Source organism: Aythya marila (genome assembly GCF_965140915.1).
Source record: "Aythya marila genome assembly, chromosome: 3".
Lineage (NCBI taxonomy): Eukaryota > Metazoa > Chordata > Aves > Anseriformes > Anatidae > Aythya > Aythya marila.
In genome coordinates, this window is record NC_139044.1 from 73,592,307 (window position 1) to 73,616,038 (window position 23,732).

The 23,732-nt window shown below is 38.5% G+C and overlaps 1 protein-coding gene across 2 annotated transcripts in view; it reads right to left on the minus strand.

Moving 5' to 3' along the window:
- HS3ST5 (heparan sulfate-glucosamine 3-sulfotransferase 5) overlaps nt 1–23,732 on the minus strand; it is a 197,881-nt gene that overhangs the window by 81,510 nt on the left and 92,639 nt on the right. The window contains exon 2 of one of the 2 annotated variants that reach the window (XM_082755491.1): nt 13,961–14,168. The gene's annotated coding sequence lies outside the window, so the exon portion shown is untranslated. Of the gene's footprint in view, nt 1–9,070; nt 9,083–13,960; nt 14,169–23,732 lie in introns of those variants that run through there. The other variant, XM_082755492.1, reaches the window with a different exon arrangement.

Here is a 23,732-nt window from a genome sequence, read left to right on the forward strand (position 1 = left end):
ATGAGCAGCATAAAGACCATACACAGACCAAAAGCTGGATAAATATTACACACTGCTGCTGGTCTCAAAGGGCTTTATTAAAAACAAAAGCATAAGAAGTAGTTCCTGAACAGGATGATTTTTAATTGTGTCCTCCTGGGAAGACTGTACAAGGCTGACTTTCTTGCTTCCCTTGTAGTCTACAGGGACATAACAAGCTCTCAACAGATTCCTTTTGGTCTAAGACCAGTTACTGCTGAGTTTCTGGACTCTAGTTTTTAATAGCAAATTATGTTTAGCTGGTTCTGAGTCAAATGAATTTTTATTGATATCTATTTTACACTAAAACAAATAATTATATATATATATAAATGCTTCAGTGTTATCTATTTTCTTTTAGTGTAAGACTAATAATACATAAACAACAGTGTAAAGCTCACAAATATTGTCCATTAAAACAATGATGACTTTGATGTGTCTGACTGCAGTGGGATTGGTATCCAGTCTGCATTAATTTATGACCTTCAGGAAGCCAAGGAACCTGTTTCCTTGGTACTTTGTACAGTCCAAGTACTCCTGAGCCAGATACAGAACAGGCACCTGGGACAGCACTGTAATGCTGCCCTTTACACCTCTTCATCATCTATGCTCTGCCTTCCACATATGACATATAGGCAATGCAAGATAAAGGTTGAGAAGAAAATCCATAACTGTGCTAATAAACAAACAAACAATCCCCCCTCACTCTGCACCCTCCCCGCCCCTCCCCCCCCCCCCCCCCCATTAAAACAATCTACAAAAAGACCTATACAGCTAACCAAGCTAAACAATAGGAAGCACCAATGGAGAGTAAGTATCTTAGATTTTGATCCTGCCTTTCTGTAATTTTTTTTTGGTTTGTTTTTGTTTGTTTGTTTTTCATGAATTAGCAGAGGGTGCTTTTGTCCCACTGAGATTTGCAGACTAACATCTGTAGCAATAACAATTATTTATCATAAAAGATAATCAGAGGAGAAAGAACAGAGCCCTCCTCTACAATCCTTGGTTTATTTCACAGCTTTGTAGTTAGTGCCAGAGAAAAAACACACACCAGACAAGCAGAGCTCTTTCTCTGATGATGAGGCACCCCCTTAGAAAGAGGTAAACTAGGCTTCAGTGGCCGCTTGGCAGCAAATAGGACAAAACCAGCAGGAGGGCCTGGTGATCTTCAGCTATGTTACCCAAAACTTTATGCCAAGAGGTCTCGGTTTTACAGTCACTAACCAGCCAGATTTTACCCAAACCTGGGGATTTCTACTCACAGCCACTCTATTTCCCCAATTTATGTTTGCTGCAATATGGTAAAGATATGGTATATTCCTCTACCATCCCATTGCCTTACATTGATCTCTCAGATGTTGGGAAAGACGATGAGAGACACGAGATGAAAGAAAAAGGAAAAGCTCAAAACAAACTTACATAAAATATTCATAACTGGCAATAATTACAAACAGAAAATAGGAAATAAAAATTCCTCATAAGTAGCAGTGATTATGCAGTGTCCAAATCATCTATGTGCAATTCCCTCCAGGATATTTTCTCTACAGATTTCTGTTGCTGGAGTCTGAAAGTGAACCAGTTATTTTTGCCTATATCTTCAGCTAGATTTTGCAGCTTTATATAAATGTAGCCTGGTGTTACTAGTAAAATTAAAGCTTTATGCCTTATTTCTACTCTCCATTAAAACCTATAACAAATCTCTGCCTTCTGTGAAAGCAAGATGACATCTCAAATGCAAAAAACTTATATTTTAACAGATAAATTGTCTGTCTCTTCAGGTGTTAAATGTGTTCTTTTGTGCACTCATAAAATGAACTGACTTTTTTTTTTTTTTTTTCCCACTCAACACTTGTTGAGTCTGGTAACCAAAATCTTTATAGAAAATATGTTTAAAATGTTGTTGTTAAAATACAAGGTGAGAGCAAACTAATAACTTTATCCGAAGGCTTCTTAAAGGTGTAAAAAATATATCAATTTCATGTAAAGAAGTGAGGAATATGTTGATTTTCTGGAAATTGCCATTTTTTTTCAACTACATAAAATCATGTTTATTCCAGTCTGTTTCCGTTTCTGTGGTGTAAAAACTACTGTTCTTTAACCATTGATAAATACCAATTCACATATGAAGAGACATGATACATGTCCTAGAACATTCTTATGGGTTAAATATGCAGAACTATTTGATTTGATTTTTATGTTAATGCTACAAAATAAGGTGTTCAGTCAGATTAAGGGTGAAAAAGTTTGTTGAAGTCCACTATGAATTTCCTGAGCCATAACAGTCCTGTCAAATTACAGAAAATCACAGATAATTTACCCTGTTACTACTTTCAGTCATTTTAATTTTCCCGTGAAGTAGTGTCCCCCTCTGATATGAAACATCAGTTCATAGAAAAAAGCACGAATTATACTTCCATGGTGAACTTGTCAGTTTTTTCCATGTGAGTGCTCCACTCAGCTTTGGAGACCACAGTAGCCTTGTTAGGTTTCTAAGGCACCCTAATTACATACATTTGAGATTGCAGAATGCTTTAATTTAAGCCAGCACACAATCAGATGCTGTGCTTTCACAAATATTCAGAAACATCATCTGCCAGGATCAAGAGTAATTGAACTGATATCTTCTGGGTTTTATCTGCAGCTTTGCTGCATAATTCTTCATTTTCTTTGGAACACTTTAACACAAAGAGAGAACATGCCTAGAGTCCCACAGAGGTGTTTTGACATTAGGCTTAATAAAGCATGAAGAACTCATTAATAAATAATGTTCTGCTAGGTTAACAAATAAAGCTGAATGCATTGGCAAGACCCAGAAGCAAATCACATCATGCATGCAGCCAAGTAACTTGTTAAAATGATTGCAATGGTGCCATTTCTTCAGTGTGTTTGGCACAGCCAAACACAACACTGCACAAATAAAAACACTGTGGCATATATGCATGGGCCTTCAATTATAATGTTACCTGTCAATTTTTATCTGAACTCTGTGGCTTGAAGAGTTTGTAAACAAGCATTCATGACATTGACAAAGAAATATCAATATATTGTTAAGCTTTGCTGAGAAAACACTGCTGCCTGGAGTTTCAAAGGAAAAGACCTCTTGTATTCATTGAGCTGTGCATCATCCCATTCCTGTGTCAAAGCTACAAGCTTGATACATTTTACTGCAGACACGTTTGAGTCAGAGCTTTCAAGGCTATGTCAATATTTCCATATGTCCTTATTTTCCAAGGTTAAACATTCTGACAAGTTTTAAAACTGAGGAGAGTATAAGGAGAACTTCTGGCAGCCTGGGGTCAATGACACAATTCCCATCAGCTTCAGCTACAACAGGATTTCATATAGGAACCAGAGGAAGATTGTGGCAACTTGAGGGTCTAGATTTATCCTTCATCTTTCATTATGATGCCTCTAAGTGCCTAAGTTAGGAGCTGAAGTCACCTTAAACTCCCCTTGTAATCAATGCCAACAAACAAATGCTTCCAGAATGTGATTCAGATCTGGGCTGCTGATTACAGAATCAGCTTAAAATGAGCAAGTTCTCAATTTAGAGACTTCTGCTCCATGCTTATGCTTCTAGGCAGAAAATCTCCTCAGTCCCTCCAATGAGGCCAAGTAACAGATTGCACAATTCAAGTTTGGGCCTGTGAGATCTACACAGTTAGTCAGGGGATTAAAAAAAAAAAAAAAAAAAAAAAAGTTTCTTTATTTTATTTTTAGCTTATATTTGAGTTATAGTCATATTCTAAGTAAAGGATTTATGATCTTTAGAAACAGGGACAAAGAATCCAATGCAGGTCTTCAAATATCCATTCTACATTCTTCTCTGTTGATTTACTGTTATCTGTAAGTAATACTTGGACTGAATATTGGACTGAATATAGATTTAAAAAAAAAAAAAAAAGAAAAAAAAAAAGTATTTCATGCCATATATTAAAAAAAAAAAAAAAAAAAAAAAAAAAGCACACAAATTCCAGCATATTTAGAGTGCTTAGAAAAATGAGATTTTTTCACACCTGACAGAGCTGCCAGGTTCCAAGAGTTACTGTGAATAAGAGGATCAGATGAAGCTACAATATCTTCTGCAAATGACTTAAAAACTCTGATATTTTTGATGAAAGCTATAGCTATTTGGTTGATGCACACTCATCTTTCCAGTGATATAAAGTCTCTCTCTCTCTCTCTTTTTTTAATAGTCTTCAGATCCATACCATTTTTCAAACACCAAATTGAAAAGAACTGAACATTTGCATCTGAGCCACAATGTATTCCGTGATAGCATAAGAATACAAATGTAAGGACATGAGGTAGTGAAAATTGAACAGTGAAGTGTTTTAGAGAATACATTTTCTGTATGTAATCCTGTGGATTCACAACCTCTGCTGACTTGGTGTTGGGAAGCAGACTTGCTGTTCAGTACCTGGAGCTTTCCAAGAAATGTGTAGATGTAGAACATAATAGCATGGAGTAGCATGCTATTCCATGCCCCCCCCCCCCCAGAATTACAATGGTAGGTTTCTATATTTAAATTCTGTTTGCACTCTATTTCAGTCATCTAAATGCTTTTAGGATCATGCCAATAATTCAGAAACTATCTAACAACAATGATTTTTGTTCTGAAGAGCATTGTTTTTATTCTAGAATAACTTAGTCTTACATGGCATTGGATAGCAGTATTACTTCAGAAAGTTCTTTCCTTTATGTTTAAGAGGGCACAGCTGACATTTTCGATGAAGCTGCAATGGATATTCACATAATCGCGTAGTGATGTGTGCATATTACCATGTGTTGGAAACGCACCATACAAACAACTGTAAAAGGAATTGCTTTATGGAAAGAAAATATTATTCCTACTTCATTTTGATGCATATCAATCTGTGAGAAGAAAAAAAAAAAGTATCAAAGTATGCTTTTTTGTGCCACATAGTGTATGCTAGCTAGAAAATTAAAAACAGCAAGAAAAAGAGAGATATTTGGAGATTTTCCCCTTACATTACTGACTTAAAAGAAACTTGCAATTAAATATTTGTAAGCAATGTGTACATAATTTTTGTATACTTAAAATATTAAAAATAATATTTGAAGCAATACACAATAGCTGTCAAAACGAGTTTTTCAGGCCCATTAAGATAGTAGTTTTCTTGATCTCAAGCAAGATATCAACATAACAATGAGGGAAAATGCCATCCCCTGTCAGAACAGCAAGAAAGGATCCAGTAAGCTTTTGGTATTCTGTAGTATACACATTTTGTGGCTGATTTTGTAATCTAATTTTAGGGAAGGAAGCAGGACTTAGGCTTTAAAATAACAGTTAGAAATGTACAAAAACAACCAAGCAGATCACCAAACATAAATTCCCCGTGGAACCCAGTACTTTATGGCAATGTTTGTGGTAAATCTCCTAGCAGATCAAAGCAAACCAGCTCTCATTACACCTCCTCAAGAGAAAAGCATTCACACCTCAAGCCCTGGCTTTTAAAGTCTTTATTTATTTATTTATTTTTTGTTTGTTTGTTTGTTTGACAGAGACTGACCAGGTTGACCAGGCAGAATTTTGTGGTCTTCACAGCTCTGGGCTCTGCTGGGACTTACTGGAGCTGGGGGAGACAAGTAGACGCTGAAGTCGATCCATCAGCCATTCAATCCTCAAAGGACCTGGGTTACATAAATGGTCAAGGAAAAGGAATTGCCAGATTTCAGGAGGTGTCCCCTGTGTCCCTTTAGCTGGTCAGACTGCAGTCAGAATTTATGATTATCCCTTATGGTTCGAATATTGAAATGGGAGAAATTCTGCATTGTTTCCATGCCTCCTCTAACAAGCTCTGTCTGTTAAGTACCCCTCTAGGAATATACACACAATTTAGAAAAACAAATGCTTTATTCATGATAGCAATAAGTACAGCATGGCTGTACACATACAAATTGAATAGTAATTTTGCATTTTTTATTTTATTCCTCCCAATAACTACATGTTCCTACAAGTACCTCACGAATGTGCACTGAGTTTTCTACACAGTTCTTAATGGAGAACATTTAAAAAAAAAAAAAAAATTGGAAAGTGAATGAAGCTATGATAAGCAGTACAGCTGGTGAGTCAGTGGAGACTGCTAGGAAGGAATTACCCGGAGGAAAATATTCCAGGAAACTACTTTAATTATGAGGCCCAAGAATTAACCAATTAAGTGTGGTGCTCCAGTTCATATACGAAGAATATATAGACTGGTAATAAATAGGATGACTTGAATATTGTCTGAAAATATCTTCACTTTTGAGACAGAAATTTCTCTGGCAAATCTTTACCAAAAATCCCAAACATGCATTCATCAGTAAGAAAAGCTAAAAGCTAATGGCTTGTATCACTCTTTTGCTTACTCTCAAATGTGAACTGGAGGAAATACAAGAAAAATATTAACGACATATCTTATGTGGGTCACTTTGGGACCTTAGAATAGCCAGGGGAATAAACAAGCATACTGAAGTTGACCATGTTTACACCAACAAAATCCTCACCAGTGAAACTCCAGAATGCCTTTTTTCCTGTTGGGGAAACTGAGTAAAGCAAAGCTCTTTCTGCCAGGGAACAGGTGCAAGATTCTGACCATGAATATTAATGTAGTGTGTTTATGGGGCAAGCAAGGTTTTGGTAGCTGTGCTGCAGGGGTAGCCACTGTGAGAAGAATCCAGAACCTGCCCATGTAAGATAAGGGCCAGTTTCAGTCAGTTCCAAAGGGACCTGCCGCTGACCAGTTGGGCCAAGAAGCAATGTTGCTTATGTCTCTGTGAGAGCCAACATAAGAAAGGGAAAAAAACCTGCTGCACACCAGCAGGTGAGAGACAGGAGTAAGAACCAGCCCTGCAAACCCCAAGGTCAGTGCAGGAGGGCAGGAGGTGCTCCAGGCACACAGCAGAAGTTCCCCTGCAGCTGTGGAGAGGCCCCTGGTGGAGTAGGTTGTCCTCATGCAGCCCATGAGTCCCACACGGAGCAGATCTCCACACTGCAGGCCATGAAGGAGCCCCCGGTGGAGCAGGTGGATGTGGCCTGAAGGAGGCTACAGGCCATGGAGAGCCCCTGCAGCAGCAGGTCCTGGGCCAGAGCTGCAGTGTGTGGAGAGGATCCCACGCAGGAGCAGGGGGCCTGGGGGGAGCTGCTGCCTGTGGGGGACCCGTGCTGGAGCAGTTTCTCTTGGGGGATGTACCCCCTGGACGGACCCATGTTGGGGTTGTTATTGAAGAGCTGCTGCCTGTGGGAAGCCCACACAGGATCAGTTTGGGAAAGATGGCGTCCCGTGGGAGGGTTCCCATGCTGGAGCAGAGAAGAAGTGAAGGAAGTAATAAGTACTATGAAAGAACGGCAGAGACAAAAATCTATAGACTGACACCAATCCCCATTCCCCATTCCACTGCACTGCTTGGGGGAAGGAGGTGGGAGAGGGTGGATGGAGGGAAGATGTTTTTAGTTTTCCTTTGTTTCTCACTTCTCTATCTTGTTAGGAATAAGTAATAAATTTCTTTAATCTCCCTACTCTGAGTCTGTTTTGCCCATGACAATAATTGTTGAGTGATCTCACTGTCATTATCTCAACTCTTGAGCTCTATTGTAGTGTATTTTCTTGCCCTTTCCCTTTGGAGAGGGGGAGTAAGAGAGCAGTTGTGGTGAAACTTGTCTGTCCACCTGAATAAAACCACCACATACCAACAGATTTACAGTTATTTGTCCTCCTTAAAGATGCCTGTAGCTTTTCACTGATGCATTCCAGCAGCTGAGAGAGAGGATGTGGATATACATTCTCCAACTGTGGTCTTGCCTGGGGAGTAGTTCTAGTACTTTCTAGAAGACGGGTTTTAGGAAGAGTGGTTGAGGGAACTGGGATTATTTAGCCTAGAGAAAAGGAGGCTCAGGGGAGGCATTATCTCTCTGTACAATTACCTTAATGGAGGCTATGGTGAGGAGGGTATTGGGCTCTTTTCCCAAGCACCATGTGATAAGATGAAATGGCCTCAAGTTGAATCAAGGGAGGTTTAGGTTGAATATTAGGAGACATTTCTTTACTGAAAGAGTTGTGTGACATTGAAACAGGCTGCCCAGGGAAGTGGTTGAGCCACCATCCCAGGAGGTTTTCAAGAAATGTGTGAACATAGTATCGTGGAGTAGCGTGATTTAGCGGTGGAATTTTAGTACTAGGTTAAAGATTGGACTAGATGATCTCAGAGGTCTTTTCCAACCTGAATGATTCAATGATTCTATAATTTACTAGAAGCTTTCATGTATGTTTTCACCTCTACTGGCCAGTTATTGATTTCAATAGGTTCCTACTGTTGTGTCCTGTTTCACAGATGAGGGATGTTTGTATGACCTCCCAGTGTTTAAGTCACCTGTCTTTCACCATCCTCCCACAAAGTATAAAAGCCTTGATGTTAGCAGATATACAGAACTTCAGAAAGAAAAATTCTTTGTCCAACCTCTTTTCAGTGGTTTGTGGGGACAGGACAAGGAGTAATGGTCACTAGATAGAGCACAGGAAGTTCTACACCAACATGAGAAAGAACTTCTTCACGGTGAGGGTGACAGAGCACTGGAACAGGCTGCCCAGGGAGGTTGTGGAGTCTCCTTCTCTGGAGATATTTAAGGCCCGTCTGGACACCTACCTGGGCAGCCTGCTCTAAGGAACCTGCTTTAGCAGGGGGGTTGGACCCAATGATCTTTTGAGGTCCCTTCCAACCCCTTCAATTCCGTGATTCTGTGATTCTGTTAAAGTACTCTGCAGTGCGTACAGACCCTAAAAACTCACTTGAATAGATAGAAGAGATGCATTATGCAAACAGATTGGGAGCTTTAGAGACACTGCAATTCAGGAGCAGTATGCTTATATTGTAGAGTGTACCAGCCCTGGATACAATGATTTAGATTAAACACTTACAACATGTACACAGTTCTCTATTGATAGAGGCCTTTGTCTTAGAGGCACAGAAGTGTTTTCAAGACTTTGTCACTTTTGCTGCCTCATTTTCTAAACTTGGTAAAAATCTAAGAAAAAAATATATAAAAAAATACCACTGTGTTGCAGATACTTCTGTTTGGAGGATTGGGAAGAGTTCTTCTTGGTTCATTCTTTGGAGCTGCAACTGAGCAACATTCTTAACCCTGCTTTTTCCAAGGATATGAATAGTCTCATTGGAAACTAATGCTCAAAGGCATTCGCCTAGAAATCTTGCTACACTGGCTGTCTAGATCATTTCTGGCTTTCAAATAGTATTGTCTGGATCTCACCCAAGCTCAATCTGAGCCAGATGCTCTTCTCCAGGAGCCACTTTCCTCTAGGCAATGCAACATCTTTGTGATGGCTCTGGTTGCATCTGTGGAAAATGAGATATAGATTTGGGTGTCATCTGCAGAGCCTGCAGCAGCTTAGCCCCTCTCTGAACAGACTTCTGGAAGCATTGGAAAGAGGTGTATAAAAAGGATTTATAGCCCTGTGGTCAGGCTACAGGTGCAGGATATTGGGAAGAAAAAAACAATTTTACCACTGCTGTTTTTGGGTTCTAGTGGAATGAGGTTTTGTGTCTGCAAGGTATACAAGATTGGAATATGTTCACTTGGCACTTAAAGGCAGAAGAAAGATAAATAATTCTTTATCAAAGTCTGAAATTAAAAAGTGCTTGCAAATTAACTACAGGAAGCCAAATTAATGTTATTAGCAAATGGAAACGTGGTCCACAATATAAAACAGAATAAAGAATATTGTTTCCTACTGCAATATATTTTGGCCACTATGAATTTTACATTTAATTTTATGGTACAGAAGGCATTACTGAAAGAACAGCTTTACTTTACAATTTTCTTGCTTAGTAGAGCTGATGTATTAAAAAGGTTAATGTACTAAATTTACATTTTTCTAGACTGATTATTTCTTACACCATTCTCTCCTGCCTTATTCTTAACCTCTTTAAAAAAGAAATGATACAAAATAGGACTTCTATTTGACAGTCTGAGTCAGAAAACTTACTTTCCCTGCCGATTTTCATGCTCTACAAGCTTTGCCATCATAAACCACTTTGCATGTATTAAGGAGTATTATATTAGATGAGGCAATTTAAGTGTATCCCATTTCGCTTGGTGAAACTAAGCAGCTTTGCATTATAACTAAGTTGAGCTAATGAGAATACGCTTGAAGCATGTGTTACCTGGAACTGAAGTTAGCTAGTCTTTTGATACTGCAACCTAAGAGTTTTCAGAATGATGGCAGGAATCCTGCTGTGAGAGAGATAGGAAAATTATTATAATCTGCATTCCTAAATTGAATGAGTATTTTGCTCAGCAGAGGCCTCTTGACTGCAAATAGTCTGAAATTACATCCTGCTGTTTAAAATACTTTTTTTTTTTTTTTTTAAGTGAGTAAAAATGCCCACGTTTTCTCAAGCCAAATAATTTTGAAATTGTATGTGACTAAAATTATGGAAAAAAAAGAAATCTATATACCCTTCATTTCCTCTAGTAAAAGCTGTTTTATATTGTTATTTTTGACAGAAGCATCTAGAATTTGTGGTTTTATACTTTGATCTTAATTATTTAATTATAATATTGATAAAGCTTATTGTATCTCCCTGTAACCCTTCATCACCGAAATAAATTTCATGTTGACAACTTTCTTATTTTGTACAAAGGAAATCATAATATAAGCATTTCATCAAAATCAACTAATGGGTATGATGCTCAAAACACTAGTAAGCTAAAACATATACATACATGTATAAAGACATATATGTATTCAGGTGATCCTGTCTCTCCATCCCCAAACTAGGTAGCTGTATTCTTATCTGCTTCCTGGAATCTATCCCTATCCCATACTTGGATAGGATATTGCATGGGATTGTGTGGGAAAATGCTGCTGGGGAACATGTGAACAGATGGGATGGATGGGCTCAAACTAATGAGCCAGGGCTCAAACTAATGTCCAAGGCCTGTTTTGCTGCTACAAATATGTAGGTTTAGGTTTGCTGAGACATAATGGTTTAGGGGAAGATGTGGTTACTCTGGTGTGAAAGATGGTTCTCAGGAGAGTCACAAGCCAGGCAAAGGTGATGACAAGGGCAGAGACGTAGCTTAAATATAACCCCTTTTCTAGAACTCAAAACACCTTATGTTGAGTTTCAGTCATATTGTTTTGTATTAGGATTCACATATATCACCTAATTCTGAAGTAGTGGATATATCACTTCTGTTTTTCCCACACAAAAAAAAAAATTAAAAAAAAATACAGCTGACAGTAGAAATCCTTTTTCTGCTCATTAGGTCAACCTCCCGTGACAGTGACATCTGTCTTCCTCAAGTGAGGGGATGACACTCTCATCCTCCATGAGGCTTTTGTTGCCTCCAGGACTTAGTCTATATGCAGAAAATGTCCAGGATCCATTTTAAATGTGGGGTTATGCCTAACATTCCCACCTCATGAGCTATCATACCTTTTTGTGTGTGTATGTGCATGTGCATTTCTTCACTAAATGCCCAGTTTCTTTTCACTTAGTAAGCTAGGTACTCATTTCAGCATATCCATCATTTTTTCATTTACATCAAGGTAATTTATTACGTTTGTTACCTAAGCTTCTGTGGAGCTTTGTGAAAAACGCTAGTTTCACTTGTATTCTTACAAAATGAAAAAACCAGTAGCAGAATTCGTCATGGAAAAATCAGATGGGTGAAACTCTACTGATTTTGTAGCCAGTCAGAGAATTTAGCTCATTCATTTTGATTTGCACTGCTTAAATGGACATATCCATTACCTATCAAAGAAAGTTTGTTCTCCGGTCTATTAAATAACATCTGTAATGTCTGTAGTAGCATGAACTACAAAATCAATAAAAGTTAATAATAAACCATTTATTTGCATAATTTACTATCCAAATTTATATATTGGTATTAATAAGCATGTGCTGTAGTAACAATGCTGTAAGGCAAAATTAGAGATACCTAGGATATTTCAGCATTACGTGTCCTAATATAGGAAGGTTCTGTCAATAGTTGTACTTGTAGTTTGAAGACCATGTAATTCTGTATGTTTTGTATAATTAACAGTCCACACGAATGCATATTACACAATTCCCCAGACAAAAGTTCAAACACATATGCAGTGCAATGCAATGGAGTTCACAACACTTTTGACATTTGACCTGCAACTGTGTGAGATATTCACCTCTTTTAAACATGCTTTGTACATATACATGCATAAAAGATGTAAAAAATCAGTCTATACATTAAAGCTATAATAGGTAGATCTCCTATATGAATTTGGCTTTCTTGGGAAATACTTAGGCACTACAGTGAGGGCACTACATAGCACTCCTTTGTATGGGAATCTTTGCCAAGTCTTGCAGCTCTCTTAACCTTCTATTTTTAAATGGGGTCTGTATTTTTGTACCCACGTTCTTGCTTCTACTGAACACCATTACAAAAACTCTCAGTAACTTCAGTAAAACTTAGATGAAGCAAAACTGCATTATTAATTTTTTTCCTCTTCTATCTGGAGTAGACAATTGGTGTCAGTTGGGAAACAATTCCTTTTGATGAAGGATGATATTTTTGTCTTCTATTTACTTTATAGAGTAGGCATTTAGAATACACACAGAAATGCTAGGTAGAGTAGCAGACAGAATGAGATAGATTAGAAAGCTATTATGCAGACGATATCACTAGAATCCCTCCACAAAAACATGAGAAAGTTAAATTTATTCCATGTAGTTCCAAATGCATCAAGATTGAGTACTATCTATTTTATCCAAGGGTGTTCCTGGAAACATTTTAATTCATTGTGTGGAGGATTAATATGAACAAAATATATTTGTAAAACTAATTATTAGAAAAACAAACAAACAAAAACAAACAAACACAAAACAAATCAAATAAGGTAAGGTTAACATAAAAAGACTGAGAAGGATTTTTCTCCCTTTTTACCCACATAGAGCAAATCCTGAAGAATATTCTGAGAAAGACGAAAAACAGATGGCATTCATAGATAAGCCCAAGGTTACATGACTGTTCACTTTCTTCTCTACGGTACATATAATTATCCACATAATTATAAACATAGCCTTTTTTTCCCCCATAAGGTTATGGTGCTGAAAGTCCTCATGTATCTTTATGATCTTGCTACTTTCCTTGTCAGTTATGTGCCTGAGACATCACTTGATATGCACACACATACACACACATTCCATCACCTTTCTGAGCATATATCTGTTTGCACAATGGTTTATTCCACATTTTCAGTCATACAGCATTATGTCACTGAATTGTTCTGATCAAGGGTGATTTCCTGCAGTAGTGAAGATAGATTAATGCCCATAGATTATAAGATGTTTTAACAGAAATCAACAACGAGATAAAGCATTTTAATAAAATATCACAAATTACAGGAAATGTATAGCTGATACGAGGAAGAATTTTGATTTTCCTGATGCATTATCTATGTTTTCAGTATTCCCCTGTCCCACATGTCATCTAGAGGAAGTAAATATACACACAGAAAAACATCTACCCCCATATTCCTACTGACTGTAAACAAGGGCTGTCATGGGAACAGAGATAAGCAGAATACTCTCCTCCTCCCATTTTACCAGTCATTAATCAGATGAATGTGATAGCCATGGACTAAACTCAAGCTCAGAAAAAAAATATAGCAAAAATGGTTGACAGTAATCAAGCTCAGAGCATGTGTAGAGCTTGCTCTTGTCTACTAGCAAGTCATATAGAAGGCTGTAAGTTGGACTAGATCACTACCTAAATTTATTCCTCGGCATTTTAAAGCATAGTCTCCACTATATATATGACTCCATTCACCATTTTATCAATCTGTGCCTTTGTGTAAGCCACAAATAGAAACATATTTTGAGCTGGTAATGGGTAAGTGAATCAGTCCCGAAACTTTAGCCTTTTAAGTAGTACACTAACCTTTGTGTCCTTGTGCACATCCAGAAAGCCTAGTACATCGACTTTTGATGAAGAACATTCAGAAAGAATTTAACACATCTGTTCCAGTGTTCAGTCTCAAGAAGTCTTTAGTGGTTACTGAAAAGACCGGTGAAGGCATAAAGAAACTCCAGATACGCAGATCGAAAAATCAAACATCTCTGCTGAAATGGTATACAACTCGCTGAGCCTGTATGAAAAGAGAAGATGCTAGTTACATGTTTGAAAATAATTAATGAAATAAATAATAAACAAAATAAATTCTCTCTCTACGATCTAAAATAAATTTTGTGCAGCAGGGTCCCACAGGTAGTACTTGCCCACTCAAGTTTTTGAAAGTACTGTCTCGATATCTTGCAAATATTGACAGATCTGGAGGACATTTTAGGGAGGAAAGTGAAAGGGAAGAAAAATTACAGCATATGTGTTTCATAACAGTAAGACCCAAACAAGAAACATTCCCAAGAACAGAAAATTGCAAATTATACATATTTTTAAGTAGGATAAAGGAAAAAAGAATGTTAGATCTTTACTAGCAAGAGGGAAAATACTGTGCATACTACTATTACTTTGCTGACTTTTAATCTTGACATTGACCAGAAATTTATTTCCTGCCATTTTGTAAATCACTGGAAAAATTACTTTTATACTGAGAATAATGCCAAACGCATCTTTAGAAAATGTTAACAGTATTTAGTGAGAATTGTTTGACTGTTCTTGTCTTTTTCCTGTTTTCTTTATAAACTATGGATAATTGTGATCTAAATATGTTTCCATATTGAAGAAGTGGAACACAGACACAAATCATAGAATCATAGAATCATTAAAGTTGGAAAAGACCTCCAAGATCATCAGGTCCAACCATCCCCCTACCACCACTATCACCCACTAAGTCATGTCCCTAAGCACCAAATTCAGCCTTTCCTTAAACACCCCGAGGGGAAGTGACTCCACGACCTCCCTGGGCAACCTGTTCCAATGCCTGACTGCTCTTCCTGAGAAGACATTTCTCCTAATTTCCAACTTAAACCTCCCCTGGCGCAACTTGATGCTGTTCCTTCTAGTTGTATCACTAGTTACCTGCAGGAGGCTGATCCCTAGCTCCCCACACCTTCCTCTCAGGTAGTTGTACAAAGCAATAAAGTCCCCCCGAGCCTTCTCTTCTCCAGACTCAAAAAGAGTCCCCCCAGTTCCCTCAGCCACTCCTTACAGGACTTGTGTTCCAGACCCCTCACCAGCTTTGTAACCCTTCTCTGGATGTGTTCCAGGGCCTTGATGTCCTTCTTGTGAGGGGCCCAAAACTGAACACAGTACTCAAGGTAAGGCCTCACCAGAGCAAAGGGGATGATCACCTCACTGGACCTGCTAGCTACACTATTCCTGATACAAGTCAGGATGCTGTTGGCCTTCTCGGCCACCTGGGCACACTGGCAGCTCACGTTCGGGTGAGCATCAACCAGCACCCCCAGATGCTTTTCCTATGCACAGCTTTCCAGCCACTCTGCCCCAAGCCTAATGCATTGCGTTGGGATGTTGTGGGCAAAATGCAGGAGCCATGTTGAACCTCATCCCATTGTCCTCTTCCCATTGACCCATCCTGTCCAGTTCCTTCTGCAGGGACTTTCTACCCTCCGTCAGATTGACACTTCCCCCCAGCTTGGTGTCATCTGTAAACTTACTGAGGGTGCCCTCAATTCCCTCATCCCAATCATCAATAAAGATATTAAAGAGGATGGCCCCCAACACTGACCCCTGAGGAACACCAATGGTGATCGGTTATCAGCTGGATTTGATTCCATTCACTACCATTCTCTGGGCCTGGCTGTCCAGGCAGTTTTTAACCTAGCAAAGAGTGTACCTGTCCAAGCCATGGGCTGCCAGCTTCTCCAGGAGAATTCTGTGGGAGACCATGTCAAAGGCGAAGTATAGGTAAACTACATCCACAGCTTTTCCATCATCCACCAGGCCGTTCACCTGGTCACAGAAGGAGATGGGGTTAGGCAGGACTTGCCTTTCATGAACCCATGCTGATTGGGCCTGATCTCCTGGTTGTCCTGCATATGCTCTGTGTGACCTGTTCCATCACCTTTTCTGGCACCAAGGTCAGGCCTGACAGGGTCCTCCTTATGACCCTTCTTATAGATGAGTGTCACATTAGCATGTCTCTAGTCATCTGGAACTTCTTCAGATGGCCATGACTGTTGATAGATGATGGAAAGTGGCCCAGCAATCACATCTGCCAACTCCCTCAGCACCCTTGGGTGGATCCCATCTGGCCCCATGGATTTGTGACAGTACAGGTGGAGCAGCAGGTCTCTAACTGCTTCGACCTGAACTGTGGGGGGTTTCTTCTGCTCCCAGTCCCAGACTTCCAGGTGAGGTGTCTGAGTACCCTGAGGATAAGTAGTCTGACTAGTAAAGACAGATGTAAAGAAGGCTCAGACTTTTCCTTATCCTCAGTAGTCATGCGCCCCACTGCATTAAGTAGAGAATGGAGATTTTCTTCGGCCCTTCTCTTGCTGTTAATACATTTATAAAACATTTTCTGTTACCCTTAACCATAGTGGCTAGGCTGAGCTTGTGCTGGGCTTAGTAGACAGAAAGGAAAAGAGACAAACTAAGAAAATAACCAATTGGTGTAAATGTATCACTGCTCTCTATCAAGAGAGCTAATCCTCGCTCAGTCACTTAATGATTTAAAAGCATTTCAAAAGCTCATTGAATTGAAAGCAAAGGGTATTGCCTCATTAGAAACTATTCAAGTGGAGTCACCTACAATACATAAAGGTTTACACAAGCCTAAGTTGGTTCCTGCACCAGGCTCCTTAATAAGAGTGGTAACTCTACATAGCTGTGTGAATCATGGATTCACACATGAATCCTTGGGTTGGAAGGGAACTCAAAGATCATCCAGTTCCAACCCCCCTGCCATTGGCATGGATGCCACCCACTAGATCAGGTTGCCCAGTGCCTCATCCAACCTGGTTCTGAACACCCCCAGGGATTGTTCATCCTCAGCTTCTCTGGGCAACCTCTAGTGCCTTATCTCTCTGAGTGAAGAATTTCCTCCTATCATCTAATCTAAATCTCCCTTCTTTTAGCTACAGGTATGGCTGCACCTGCATCTAGTTCTGTGAACTCCAACCATTGAAATGTATACCTACTTGTTTCCTTCTCTGAACTTGCTAGTTTCATTTTTTAATATATATTGATATTTTATATATTTTAATATATATGTTTGTTTCAAGAACAAGAAAATATTCTGCAAGAAACCTTATAAAACACAAGAAAAGATGGGAGTTTCCTGGTTCTAAAAATACAGTATTTAAAAAGAAACATTCTGTTTGTTGTTCTGTTGTTTTTGTCGTTGTTTTTCAGTTCAGAAAATAGAAAGCAATTAAACAATTGTACATTTTAAGAACTGACCATTCTCCACAGATCAGAGTTACTCTCCTTCAAATAATGCACTAAAACTGATCATGTGCATATGCCTAGTCCATTGCAATGTAAAACAAAATGCATGAGATTAAACCATGATAGAATCATACATGCTGCCTCAACAGAGTGGGACAGAAGGCACTAAATCTCAAAGGATAGAAGTTTTTTCTTTTACTTATCACTATGAACTTACAGTAGTAACAACATAAAGTCTAAGACCAAATGAACAATACTTAGAAGGATGCACACTAGTTCATGTTCATCTTTCTAAAACATTTCACATCTCAGTGTTTTAACTGGAAGCTATGAAACAGTTCAGGTGAATAAAAAGCAGTCAGTTGTTTACATTTCCTTCTAGACACTGCTGTGAAAACAGCACACAGAACAGCTGTAGCTTCTTCCCTGGCTTTGAAGAGGCTGTCCTGGCATTACATATCAGGGATGTTCAGGGAGGCTCAAGTCACAGTCAGAGCTGGTCTCCACAAAAGTGATGAACTTTCCATGAATGCCACAAAAACACATACAGAGAACTAAATAAATGGGATTTAGGACAAAGGAAAATGAAATATGAAATATCTGAAATATCTGGGATGCTTGCTTGCACAGATCTCCACTTCCTGGCTGCTCCCTGATCAGTGAAAATCGTTTTCAGAATAATGTCCCTAGAAATGTACAACCTTCACAGTCAGACTGCCCTAACTTTTAAGAACTCAGGGCTTCCAGTGTTTGTATCTCTGGGGTAAACCTTCCTGACAGGTTGACTTAGGGCAGTAACATTGGTAAGCCCTCCAGCACAGACCTGCAGAGCTCACTGCACATAGTCAAGGAACTCTTGATGAAATCTCCAAAGAATTTCTATAGGTTGCTTCTTCCACTTGCCACATATGGGTGAAGCACAGTTATTCTAAGGGAACCCATCCTCCATTCTTGCGAATTTTGACATGCCACCTAGTACACATTCAGCTGTTATTCAAAATGTTTTAGATACATGTGAAGCCATGATATGTCATCATGATCACCACAGCACCATGTTCATCACTAGCTTTTCAGTTCCAAGTTAAATTTTGATTGTGGAGTGGAATGAATTCCAAGCAACACAGCAAGAAACCAAATACTAGCAACCTGTATTTTCAAAAATATACTTTTTTCCTCTTGAGCACAGATTCAGTGTGACTTGGCTTGGACTATTTGCATCAATGTGTAATACATGTTGCTAAATGCATTATATTAAAGTGTTGAAATTTCAAAATATATATAAACCTCCTGTTGCTCCTGTTGAATTGTCAGTCAAAAAGTGATGTCAGCATACCATGCTGAGTAATTTGTTCCTAATGTGTCAATCTAGTGCACTGTGTCTTTCTATGCATAAGACATTTATAAATAAGTCAAAAAATTCTAAATCTGAACTAAAAGTACTTCAAAAAAATAAAATATGCAGTAAATATCTTGAGGAAGTAGTTTGAAATAGCAAGGTTGTAATGTATGGTTTAAGAGGAAAAACAAACATGAAACATACAGGGACTGACTTTCTCAAAATACGTTCCTAGAGTACAACAAACAAAACCTCATTTATACCTGAATGAAGCTCAAAGTACCACAAAAGTTTATGTATATACCTCTAATACACCATATTCTATATATACACCACATATACTATACACATGTATCACATACAGTTTATGTGATTTCTTGTGCACCAGCTCTGAAATAGTTTTTCAATGCAACTTACTACTTGGGACAAGAGGAGCTGTGCTTCTAATGTAAATTTAGCACAACAGCACAACTATACAGCCAGCTACGGAAGCTGAAGAACTGGCACATGATATACAGAAATTAGTCAGTTTTGTGAGATGATCACTAGTTCATGGAGGAAATAAATAGAAAACTTCTTGGAGTAGACACCACTGCAGACAGAAGACCAATGTAGATTTGCTAAGTAGGAAAACTTTTCCATGTGAGTCAGACAAGGGAGCAGCCAGTGGTTCAGCATCCAAGCCTGTGTGCAGGTAGATGCCTTTCTATGACACTAACATGAGAGACAGCGTAAAATGGCACAAGGATTAGATGGATCTGTGACACTGTTCATGTCACAGCCCTGGCAGCAGAGGTACACCACACTTTCTGGAAAGGGCAGTCTGCAAATGATATTGACCCTTGGCAGCTTTGTGTGACAGTAAGATGAGGAAGATGGTCAGTGAGACTCGCACATATGCATCAGCACAATACAAACAAACAAGCTACCTCAAAGATTTTATGAATGAAGTTTAGGTGCTTATATTTAAAATAGAGACATTTGTTTTGAAGATATTTCTCATAATAATGTATTCCTATGTTCATATATATTCAAATACATGCATTCATAACATTGAATGAATTATTTATGCCCATTATTTATGGGCAAGATGATGAGCATAAAGTCTGTATATATTATCATAAGTACTGATTTTTTTCCCTTCAAAGCCTGAACAAATATTGATATCTGTTGCTCCATCTCTTCAGCCTTACTTCCTAGATATTGCCATGTACTAAATTTACCTGATACTGCCTGCAAGTGGAAGAGAACAGCAGAAAAAAAAAAAAACACTAGGAGTTCTTCATTGCTACGGTATTAGTACCCTGTCTTTCCTGACCCATAAGTTCAAGGTCACTGGCAAGTTCTTCATTATTTTCATGTTAAGCAGTGTGTGAATTGTTCTTGTATAATTGGTCCTGTGTTCTATTTTCTTAACTGAAATTTCCAAATATTCAATTTTTCTGGATTTTTTTTTTTAAGTCCAGAAGAAGAACAACAGAAGATCCATTACTGGAGCACAGGACATACAAGGCAAAACAAAACAAAGAGAACAAAGTTTGTTCATCTTTAAGAAGGGATGGCCAAGGGGAGACATAGACTGCTTTCATGTAAGGGGAAGGTGTGGAGAAAATGCAACCAGATCCTCCTCAGAGGTGCACAGGTGCAAGATGAGAAGCACTGGTCACAAGTTACAGCACAGAACATTTTGCCTAAATAAAAAAAGAAAAAAAAAACAAAAAGCAAAAAACACCATGAAGGTGGTAACCTACAGCAAGTTGCCCAGACAGGTTATGGAGTCTCCATCCTTGGAGATATTCAAAGCTCAGCAGGACAAGTTTGAGCTATCTGCTTTCAGTGGGAGGTTGGACAAGAGATGCCCTAAGGCCTCTTGCCTGAAGCATCTTACCCCACAGATAACTCTGCTGAGCAGAGCTACTAGTTTCTGTGGCAGATCAAACACTGCAGCAGAACAGCTTCCCACAAAATCTTAGGTATTTCTACAGAGGAAAGAGTTTCTTATCTTTCTGAGTGAAGTCCACACAGAAGTACTCGAAATCCCGAACCTCATGCAAACTTAACTATACTATTTGCAGACCTGAGCTGACTCACAAAGATGTACAGGTTTTAGAGAGCAGTCAATATGTTCTCAATGCAAGTATTGCATAGAACATGCATGGCTTATCTTTTCAATACCTTTGCTCATTTAAATTTTCTTTCTCATTTGGGGATGCAGTTGTATCAAGCACAAGCCAATCATAAAATGAGCTAAATGGCTCTCCTTTACCACCTTCCCTCCCTAAGCTGCTAAGCATATAAATTAGATTAATTTATATTTTCTAGCTCTAATTTCTCTGTCTGGATGACTTATTTGTTTCACCCGTGTTTTCATCAGCTTCATTTCTCCTTTATGTATCTGGTTGGGAATGGTATTATTACATTTCCAGACAGGCAGTAAAAACAATCTAATCCTGTATAGAACCTCCTGGGATCTGATTAAATACCCCTTGCCCAAAGGCAGTGTCTTTTGATCTCAGCATCTTGCCTGCAGACCCCTCCTCTCTTGGCTTTTGCAGCTAGCCCCATGCAATGTCTGCAGCTGGTGGAGAGGCAGGAGTTTTCCATAGGCATGCCAAAGGACAACTGCCAGGTGCATGAGGTAGTGCTGTGGGTATGTATTCACTGTGTATCTGCACAACCATTAAAACATCCTGTCATTAACCAGTCAGTTATTTAAACAACCAAAATGACCACCTTTTCAGAATTTTACACTAAGACACTGTCAGCCATGATGAATGCAGAAAAGTTGCCTGTGCTAATAGAATTATCTTGCCGTTTCCTGGTTTCCTTAATAAACACACACAGAAGAATTGCTCTATACCACATAACAGCCATATTTGAGACAGAGCAGCAGTCTTTATTTCCAATTTGCTTTTATGTCAATTCCCATCCCTGCCCAAATGCTGCCAACCATTTTCATATTAACAGCAGATTTGAAAAGTATTTTTCCTTTCCAGACCAGAGGTATTCAGTCCAGACTCAGATGACATGGTTGAAGTTTCACAGTGTTCTCTTGTCACATGTCAAATTAATTAACTCAGTTTTTATTAATTAAATTAAAAGTTTCTGTTATTCAGCTATCTAAAATACCAAACCCAACTGATTTCCTGCAGAGATACTAAGGCACATCGATTCCCACTGCAATTTTTCATTATTCTTTACAGAGATACTGTTCCATATTCTCTACTCCCACTAGAATTTTACTGATGTGGCTGTACTGACATTGGTAAAAATATTATTGATTTACTTTGGTACAAAAAAGATCAGCATCATGCCTATTGGGATACAATAGTTCTTCCCCATTCTTATATTTGCTTTACTTAAGAATACAAAATGAATAATAAATAAATAAATAAATACATACATACATACTTTGCTCAGACAGCTGCAATATACCATTCTGTCTTATGCAAAATTAATCAATAAATAAATAACTATCTGCTCTAAGGTGGCCTGCTGTTCTTTGTGCTTACCTGGAAGAATGAGAACAGTATTAATCTAGCAAAATACTGAGCTAACTTGCTTGTTCATTTTCACATATGCATATTATCTCAGAATCATAGAATCATTGAATCAGTAAGGTTGGAAAAAAACCTCCAAGATCATCTGGTGCAACTGTTCCCCTACCACCAGTACTACCTACTAACTATGCCCCTAAGTACCATGTCCAACCTTTCCTTAAGCACCCCCAGGGACAGTAATGCACCTCCCTGGGCAACCCCTTCCAATGCCTGACTACTCTTTCTGAGAAGAAATGTCTCCTAATTTCCAACCTGAACTTCCCATGGTGCAAGTTGAGGCCATTCCCTCTGGTCCTATTGCTAGTTGCCTGCAAGAAGAGGCTGACCCCCAGATCCCCACAACTTCCTTTCAGGTAGTTGTAGAGAGCAATAGAAAGCATTGGATCTTCTATATACAATGCTGCTTAAGAAATCTTTTTTTTTTTTTTTTTTTTTTTTTTCTTCAAAAGAGGGTGATGGGGATGATGGTTCTCATTAAAAATTGAGAAAGCAATTCAAATGAAAACAGGGTCATCTTAAGCTCCCCCCAGTTGATAACACTCCCCAAATGGGAACAGTTCCAGTCTTATTTCCATTCACATGATGTTGCCAGCTCTTGTAAAAAACAACGGATCCTCTACAACAGACCACTACCAATTGCTGCCTTTTGCTTGTGGTGTTTCATCAGCTGAAACTGATAGGAAGGCTGGGAAAACAAATGAAAAAGAAGGATATGATAAATGAAGATTGTCAAGGAAAGGGAAGTGAGCGACAGAAGCTGCTTCACCAAGAAAGGAAAATGAATGTTTGAATAAAGTTGTTTTTTTTTTTTTTTTTTTTTTTTTTTTCCCACTTTGGTGAATATTTTCCATTAAACATCATATGAACAAGATTATTTGAAACACTTTCTGTGTTTTTTGTTTTGTTTTGTTTTTTGTTTTTAGAAGCCAATTAGTGTTAGTAAGTAAGCATATTACATCTCATGCATGTCAGTTTTGTAAATTAAATGTATATATTTAGGGTGTTCAGGTACCAGTGTGGTAAGAACAACACAGCAACTTGAAATGAGCAGAATGTAAATATATTGAAATAATGCCACTTGTGGTAATGTTTCAGCATGCTGTGCAGAAATGTGGTGGAGCTCCTGCAGATGCATAGAAGGTTTTTTTGGCCACAAAGCTCGGTCAACAAATCTGCTCTTTCAGCTTTAGTTTTCAGCCATAGCTTCTCCTAATTAATCTATTAAACTACAAGTTACATGATGGTGCCAAGAAGTCTTAAAGGCAACCCTTCTGTACCTTTTGTGGTAAAAGCCTTTCCACTTACATTAATATGAATATTTTGCAAAGATCTTGCAAAAGGAGTGTAAGAATTAAGCAGACTTTGCTAGCTCCTCATTCCAGCTGGACATAAAGCACACTGATTTAGATCTGCATGTGTTCTACAAGTTCATGTACCCATGAGC